This window comes from Oratosquilla oratoria, unplaced genomic scaffold (assembly GCF_046742065.1).
Source record: "Oratosquilla oratoria isolate Oo_2021 unplaced genomic scaffold, ASM4674206v1 SCAFFOLD248, whole genome shotgun sequence".
Taxonomy (NCBI): Eukaryota; Metazoa; Arthropoda; class Malacostraca; order Stomatopoda; family Squillidae; genus Oratosquilla; species Oratosquilla oratoria.
This window is the reverse complement of record NW_027467600.1, coordinates 105,001-115,000: the sequence shown is the minus strand read 5'-3', so window position 1 is coordinate 115,000 and position 10,000 is coordinate 105,001.

The following is a 10,000-nucleotide window of genomic DNA, read 5'->3' as shown; positions in this document are numbered from 1 at the left end:
GCTCCAAAAAGTATCTTTACCGAGTTTCAGACAATCAAAATGAACACCCCAAACCCGAAAGAATTGTGTAAAAAAATTGAATAGATAAAAAAATAAATAGAAAATAAAGATAAATCAAATCAAATTGTTACCAGACCCTATAATTACCTGAAAAAATATAGCTGAAATTAATACATGTAGAATACATAAGACCTGAAATATTGCCCAACAAAGGCGAGATACTGTCCACAAGGCTCGAAGCACTGGTGAAATGTCGGCGAAAAAGAAACAAAAACACAGAGCCATCCGTTGCCATGTTTCGTATTTCATCGTCATTGTGTCACAATGTTTCGTTCGTGGTGTAGTGTCAAGTAACGCATTTTCTCTTTATGTTTCGCTCACTGGGTACGATACTGAGTGCGATGCTTTTAAATGTTATCATCCGTTGATCATGTTTGGTGAGCTAAGGTATGGCCTTATGTACTGCTGATGGACATTACATCATTTTTGTTTATTCATTTGTTTATTTATTTATTTATTTATTCATTTATTTATTTATGTTTATTTGTTTATTTGTTTGTTTATATATTCAGTATTCATCTATTTATTTCTTTATTTATTTCTCATTTCATCTACTACTTCTTTATTTGTTGGTTTATTATTTATTTGTCTTATATTAGCTTTATTTATTTAATCATTATGGATGCTTTTCAACTTATTTGTATCATTTATTTAGATATCTATTCGTTCATTTGCTAATTTATTATTTACCCGTTTTTTATTCATCCAGTTACTTATTTGTCTGTTTATATACTTCGTTTATTTATTTATTTGATTTATATATGTGTGTGTTTATTTATGCCTTTAGATAATTATTCCTTCATATAATGTTCTTATCTATTCATTTATATATGTATATATATATATATATATATATACATCTATATATATGTGTATATACATATATATATATATATATATATATATATATATATATATATATATATATATATATATATATATATATTCATTTATATCAATTCATTGATTTATGCATTAATGTATTTAATTATTCATATATCTATTTATTTATCTGTTTATTTGTATATTTTTATTATTTGTTTATCCACTTATTTATGTATTTGTTTATCTTATATTGATTTGTTTATTCATTTATTTATATATAAAAATCTAAATTTATTTGTTTTATTTCATCCGAGTTCTTTTTTTTTAATGGAATGTCACTTCCGTGTAAATCCGACCCCGTGATAGACCAATTGGTCTCCTTTCAGCTTCTTTATTACTTTACAACCCACTACACCAATCAGCTGATGTAGGTCAAGCACCATTGATGAACGGCTCCAGGCTGACCGAGCCACCTTATCAGCGCTGATAAAACGACTGATGTCCTGTATCGAGGTATCGAGGTTTTGTCCTGACTGCGTACGAAGCCAGGAGAGCTTGTCCGAACGTGGCCATAAAACAAATGGGGGTTCGAATTCGGGCTTTCGAAGTTCTGAGGTGAGATCCAAGCCCAACAAGCCACATCAACCACTTCGATTCACACACACACACACACACACACACACACACACACACACACACACACACACACACACACACACACACACACACACACACACACACACACACACACACACACACACACACACACACACACATATATATATATATATATGTATATATATATATATATATATATATATATGTATATATATATATATATATATATATATATATATATATGTGTGTGTGTGTGTGTGTATATATATATATATAATATATATATATATATATTATATATATATATATATATATATATGTGTGTGTGTGTGTGTGTGTGTGTGTGTGTGTGTGTGTGTGTGTGTGTGTGTGTGTGTGTGTGTGTGTGTGTGTGTGTGTGTATACTGTATATATATTCATGATCGTAAGAATAATGTGATTATCGTATTCTAGAAATCATGACATATTTTATATCCACAATAAACGAGAGATGCCAATAAGCATTTATTTATTTATTTATTTATTATTTATTGTGTTTGTATTCACAAAGCGTTCGTGAATACTAATTATAACATTAAATTGTGGTTGTAGTTATGTACTTAGATTTATAAACACCAACTAATTTCCAGGCAATTTTGGTCGCTTTCCATACGCGATGGAAACACGCCCTGGAATAACTGTCGTACAGAACAACATCAGCTGTTAAGGAACATTTTCAGTTCGATTTGAGGTTCGAAACCTCGGAAGGATCCTTTTCAGTTCGAACCGAAGCTAGAACCCTTGGCAGGTTTTGATCATATGCTTGCACACAGTCTTATCAAAGAGAAAACGACAATTGATAACAGGTGGGCCATTGTGAATAACAACGTTGCCAGGCGTACGATGTTTGTGGGCTTTGTCTCCCATCATGATGGTTGGGAATAAAGATATAATCCATGTGAATGGTGCCAGATGGTTTACACTCGATGTGAAATGTACACAGATAAACAGAATTGAATAGACTTAGTAACTATGTAGTAAGCACCGACACATTTCGTTGTTGTAAGAGAAGATGACTTTATGAAGTAGGATTTCTCACTTCCCACTTTATGGGAGTGGGATGGTGAGGTGAGTATAGAGAGGAATAACAGGTGGTAAGGGACATGGAACTGCCTAGTGTAGGTCTTAGGGTCTCTTGCAGTCTCTTCCATTCTTATGATCTTATTCACAGTGTTTTAATGGTGGTTTTGTTCTGTCTTTATGTAGTTAATCTAATGCAATTTTGATCATATTTTGATTTGGTTAAGATCCCTCAAATAAATCAAATTGATTGGTGGGTGTCATGTATAATCCATTATGGTAATTATTATTCCTGTGAGGGTGATTTCTTTATTTTATTTATTTATTCATTTATTCATCTATTTCATTTCATCTTTTTGTTTTATTCATTCTATATTATTTATTTATTCATTTATCAATTCAATTGTTTATTTATTCTATCTTTTCATTTGTTTATTTGATTTATTTATTTGTTTATTTATTAATTTATTTTGTTATTATTTCTATTCATTTATTAATTATTTTTATCTTATTTTATTTCATTTGCCCTGGAATAGACTCGTGAGGCCAAAGATGTGAAAACCATTGAAAACTCAAGTTAATTTTTTTTTTTTTTTTTTTTACATTCTCACGTAAACGTGTCAAGAGTTTCATTCACTTTTTTTTCCTGCCGATATTGTGACTTAGTCATATAATGTGGGTCAGCGGTTTTTTTTTTTCTTTTTTTTTTCTGGTGACTCTTTCTCCTGTGCGGGTCTCTTATCGGGCACATGGCAACAACCGCGTGTTATTGTTTTCGTCATCAGTGACAAATTGATGAAACCGATTGACCCTGCCAGAGGTTCTTCACCTCCAGATATGTCATATTCATGCCGGGTGTGGACCACGTGCTGGGTTCGTGACTGACAGTAATGGAGAAACCTAGGTTTAAGAAGGAAATAGGCAAGGCCTGGTTTACCATCAGAGTAGTTAACGAATGGAATAGACTTAGTGACCATGTAGTTAGCGAGCGCTGAAACAATTGGTTGTTTTAAGAGAAGATGGGATGACTTTACGGATAGGTATGAGAGGTGACAAGGGACATGGAACTGCCTGGTATAGGCCTTATGGTCTCTTGCAGTCTTCTCCATTCCTATGTTTTTGTGCTCCGTTATGAGACTTCGTGTGGACTATATGTATTGTACAGTCTGGAAATATGTGTGTGAACGTATGGGAGCCTGATAGATTTGACATTGTTTTGCTAGCCTAACCTGTATTAATATAGACTGAGAGTTAGGCAGTGACTGCTACGGAGTATGCTAAAGTATACTCAGTCTGTTCTGATTAATTTAGTCTCCGATTTGTTAAGCTTCAGACTATTTAGATCTTTCTGTGAGAAGTGTTTGTTTTTTTCGTGTTAGTTTAGTTAGGAAAGTGGATGGGAGTGGATGTATGCCCTAGCTGGATACCCCTCTCATAAGGGGGGAGAGGCTTTTGGTATATAGATAGATAAATAGATAGATAGATAGATAGATAGATGGATAGCTTAGTTAGGTAGGGATTGTGGAATTGCTTTGGGTGCCCTGGTGCACCTGTGTTGGTGGTCTGTCTCGTAGTGATGTGTGTTTTGTTCAGTACTTGCGATATCCTATGCATCAAAATATACACCATGTGACATCGGGCCCTGTATTAGTACAACGTTTCGCTTGTTACAGGTTTATCAAGAACATAGTCGTGGTACACATAACTGAAAATAAATATACAAATATCCGGGGGAACGGTGGGAGGTCGTTGGATCTTCATATCCTGTTTAATCTCAGATATGTGTTTACCATGACGATGTACTCAATGAAGCTGTAACATATGGTGTTTATGTTAATAGACTTGTTGGCAACTGCCAATTACATACAATTGTGTGCCGCGCAAGTCGAGATGCTTACGAACCCTCAAAACCCCGAACTAAGAGAAGTTAAACCTAGAATACGAAAATTAGACGCATTGTTGAATAGGATAAGGGAAGTCTAGAATACTGTAGGCGAAGTCCTGTCTTGCAGCTTTTCAAATTCACAACATTTGACGAGAATCTTGGATGTGTGACGGGAGCTTAGTAAGTGCTATTGTAGACCTGGCTGGCTTCACTTTCAGTCTGTTAGTGATTAGCCATTGCTCTAGTCTGCGTGTGTATGTCTGCAGGTGAGCAGACACATGTCTGTGATGCGTGCATATGAGTGTAATATCGCTGGTTAACGCCAATAAACACCAAACGGTTCTCTTTACTTCATGGGCGGAAACTTTCGCATTCGCATTTCCCGGTCTTATGCCGTTCTGTTTCCCAACCTCCCGAAAGTTCCCCTCAACGCTGACTAAAATCGCTGTGCATCCACGACTCCTTCAAGGTTTTGTTTCGTGGTCCCGCTGGTGAAACACTATGGCTCTCTAGGTGGCCCTAGAACACTAGTTTGAGTACAGAGGCCCTAAGGCTTATGAGTTATGATCACTTGTTGATAGGCTGATAAGCATCCCACCACTGGTGTAGGATCTAATTTGTATTCCTCGGGAGTAAGCGATGGAATCTAGGACGTTTTTTGGCTGACGTATGATTTAGCACGCTTAGATTAATACATACATACATACATATACCAAAGGCTTTGTCCCCCTACACGGGGGGTAACCAAAAAGAAAAGGCATAGAAACCACTCCCACCCATTCCATTTCCTATATATTCCACTCCCCTCCACCCTCCTCCCTCCTTCTTATCTCGGCACCTCCTGGATGACGGGTCATCCCTGCATCCTGCCCACTGCCCTGGGTCAGAGGCAGTGTCGCAAGACACAGCACATCCACAGCAAGGCCGCTTCACAAATTCGGCGACCCCCCCCCCTCTCCAACCCCCCATGCAGAAAAGGAGAAGACGGGGAGAAATCCCTTTGGGCTGCGTCAATTTTTTTTCTCATACATACTTCCTCACCCCCCATCCCCCACCCACTCCCCCTCATGCATCACAGCATCATCTATACACAACCCCTCTCCATTCACCCCTATCTTCTGTCCTCTCCCGTCCTTCCTCCACAGACATTCCTCTCTTTTGTAATGTCCCTTTCACCCCATCCATCCATCTCATCCTAGGACGCCCCCTCATATTCACTCCTTCCACCTCTGCCTTCCCCACTTCTTTTACTAATCTTTCTTCACTCATTCTTTCCATGTGTCCTAACCATCCTAATACTCTTTCATCAACCCTACCTCCCACTCCGTCTATTGGTTCATTTCCTACCCTAGCATTAAGGTCTCCCAATACAACTACAATGACATTTCTCTCTAATCCCTCTGTGCACTCATTTATATCTACCCAAAAAGCCTCCCTTTCCTCTACGCTCTTCTCACTACCAGGTCCATACGCACTTTCAAAAACCCACATCTCCCTTCCCAGCTTCACCTTCATCCACATCAGCCTTGATAAGACCCCCTTCCACTCCACTACCTGCTTACTTATCTCTTCACTTACTAGTATAGCCACCCCTTTCTCTCCCTCGTCCCCTCTTCACTCCTGAGTACCTCCCAGCTACACTCCGAAACTCACAGTTACCCTTTCCTTTCATTTTAGTTTCACTCAAAGCCAGCACATCCATCTTTCTTCTCACAAACATACTGCCTATCTCTTCCCCTTTACTCTCATCTGTACCACATCCACGCACATTAAAAGACCCAAACCTTAGGGTACTGGTTGGAAAACTCCCAGACCCTCTTAGGCTATACCTTTACGTCTTTTTTTAGGAATGTCCCCTTTTGGGGCTACAGGTAGTAGGACTCCTAATCCCATCCCCCGTCCCGTGTTTATTACCTTTTACGACTCAAGTGGAAAGAATTGGTGGTAGCATTTTCTTCTCCCTCCACAGGGTCGGCGAAAAAAGGAAATGAATAATCAGAGAAATGGTGCAGGACAGTAACAAGGGGTTGGGAGACAGCATAACGGAGGGATAGTCGTAGTATAAAAGTGTCATAATTTCTCTATGAACAGAGTTTTCCTCTATCACAGACAAAATGATGCGTGGCTCTGGTCCGTAGGGGCGCCCCATATAGACCCTAAAGTATCAACTTCATGCTACTTTGCCACAATAACATGCAGCCAATACCCCAGACGGGGAGTGATACCCCAATATTTTTTTTTTTCAATTATTGTCAATTTAGTAGAGAAACTAAAAGCTGTCATGTCTTTCTTAGTGATCTTGGTATTGTGTGAAAACTAGACTGCCTTACAACAAACAAATAAATAGGCAGATATTTAATTAGATATATAAAATGATTAATTACTATAAACAACCTTAAAGGTGCCTCACCCACAGTTAGATTTTCTATTTTTTATGAGTTTAATCACGAAGAAGCTGAGACGCTTTGGTACTCAGGGTAAAAGATGACAGACCATGTAAACATTTCCATATTTTATGTAGAAAATATATTGAACATCTTATACAGTACGAAATACTCCATTACGCAAAGTTTAAAAAAAATGAATAAAATCGTATTCTGTTAACCAGAAGAAAGTAATTTTTTTCGAAGTTTGTCTCAATGCGCAGTAAAGTTATATATATATATTTTCTAAAACTAGGAAATCTCCAATATTTGTAGGGGAATTTTCTGAAATATAGAAAATTCGCAATAACAGAAGGCCTCTCTAAGATTCTGGATTTTTTTTTAAAGACTTTTTTTTCCAAATGTTGGAGATTTTCAACAGAGGAAAATTCAGAGCTAGGCACGCTACCGCCGGACAGGTAGTGCGTTGCCGAAAAATCTGCGTATACATACTGCGTGTGTGGATATACATATGCACATAGGCAGTAACGCGGACCGCTCTAAGGAAATTCAAATCGGTAACGCATTGATGGGAATGCACCCAAGATTTTTCGGTAACGCACTACCTGTCCGGCGTTAACGCGCCCAGCTCTTGGAAACTACTTGTAATAACCTAAGGATATTTGCTGCACAGAGATCCATTACGTGACTCTTCAGAACTTAAAGTTCTCAGAAGCCAAAGGTCTTAGAACCTGAAGTTCTCAAAACATCAAATCCACAGAACCTGAAGTTCTCAAAACATTGAGTCCTCAGAATATGAAGTTCTCAGAACCCAAAGCTCCCAGAACCTGAAATGTTCAGAACCTCCAAGTTCTCAGAGCCTGAACTCTTCAGAACCTGAAGTCCTCAGAACCTCCAAGTTCTCAGAACCCAAAGTTCTTAGAACCTGAAGGTTGGAATGAGCCCTGCCGTCGCCAGGAACTTCTTCCTCCTGTCCTTGGCGTCGGCGCCAGAGGTGCTCCTCGTCCTTCCGGCGTCAGTCGTCGCCTCTGTCGATGGACCCACACTTGGTGTCGAGCTACGACAAGACGATGTGCGTCTTCTTGAAGGATCCGATTCTGAAAAAATAGAGTAAATAAATGAATAAGTTAATGAATAAATCAATAAATCATGTATAGTGTATAAAGATAATATTTTGTAGAAATAATCGAAATATGAAAATGTTGTATGGGTGATAATAATGGTGATAATGCTGGTGTGGGAACGCGCGTTTTGCTAAAGCATCTAGACGCTAAAGGCAAAGCCAAGCACCCCGGAGAAGCCGGGACGGGCAAAGCCCGGTGCTCGTTTACATGAATAAATAAAAAAATGAATAAATGAATATTTAAACGAATATATGAATTAATATATAAACAAATAGATTAATGAATAACTGAATAGATAAATTAATTAATAAATGAGTGAATAAATGAATGAATAGATAAATAGATAAGTTAATATATAAATGAATGAATAAGTCAATAAAATAGATCAAGTAAATCTGAAGAACGATACTCAAAGCATTCACCTCACGGGCGGAAGCCTACGAACACATGTACCCCATTCTAATTCCGCTCTGTTCACTAACCTCCCGAAAGCTCTCCTCAACACTGAATAAAATTGCTATGAATCCACGAACTCCTTCTAGTTGGGGGTACGTGGCCCCGCCACTGAAACACTGTGGCCTTCTAGGTGGCCCTAGAACACCATTTTGAGCACAAGGACCCTAAGGCTTATGAATTATGAGCACTAAGCGTGATCACATTGTGGGCATCCCGTCACTGACCTATTTTCATGTATGCTGGTTGAACCCTCAAATCTTTAGCAAAGACCATCCTGCTGACAGTTGTCGAAGTGGGCTGACAGTTGTCGAAGTGGGCTGACAGTTGTCGAAATAGGGTGACAGTTGCCGAAGTGGGCTGACAGTTATCGAAGTGGGCTGGCAGTTGTCGAAGTGGTCTGACAGTTGTCAAAGTGGGCTGACAGTTGTCGAAATAGGCTGACAGTTGCCGAAGTGGGCTGACAGCAGTTATCGAAGTGGGCTGACAGTTGTCGAAGTGGTCTGACAGTTGTCAAAGTGGGCTGACAATTGTCGAGGTGAGCTGACAGTTATCGAAGTGGTCTGACAGTTGTCGAAGTGGGTTGGCCGTTGCCGAAATGGGCTGACAGTTGTCGAAGTGTCCTATGACAGTTGCCGAATTGCTTGGCAGTTATCGAGCCCCCACCAGTACAGTGATAATCACCGAAGATCATCTGAACGAAATCTGAAATCGTGGTTGGAGCTGCTGGACACCTTTATATATATATATCCATAATCACATACAGTCTTGGCTGTGAAAAAACAGAATTGTAATTGAGGGCGTGTGATTAGAGAGTGATCGGTTCCTAGACCCTTGTCTAATCTCCATTCTGAAGAGGTATTTATATTTTTTTAATCTCTTCTGCTTCTGTTCCCTTTCGTTTGTTATTCTAATCCCTTCGTTTTTTCTATCTTATTTGACTTTACTTTTGTTATGTTTTTTTTCTGTATTATTGTGAGTTTTTTTTATTAGCTAGGGTGATAAATAAATATTGGATGGGTGTAGGATGTTTTGACTTGACTACCCTTTTAATAAGGGGGAAAAGGCCTTTGGTATGTATGTATATTTCCATGTATGTATATATGTATGTATGTATGTATGTATGTATGTATGTATGTACGCATGTATGTATACATGTATTCATGCATGTATGTATGTATACATGTATGCATGCATATATGTATGTATACATATATGTACAGTATGTACGTATATATGTATACATGCATGGATACGTGTATACATGTATGTATGTATGCATGTACAGTATGTATGAATGTATGTATGTAAGTATGTATGAATATGTGGATATATGAATTTATATATGTATGTATGTGTGCATGTATGCGTATATGTATGCATGTAGCGTATATATACAGTATGTATGCATATATAAAGGTATACATGCATGTATTTATGTATGCATATATGTATGTGTGTATGTATGTATGTATGTATGTATGTATGTATGTGTGTGTGTATGTATGTATATGTACATATATGAAGGTATGTATGTATGCGTATATGTACAGTACGTATGCATATATAAAGGTATGTACGCCTGTATGTAT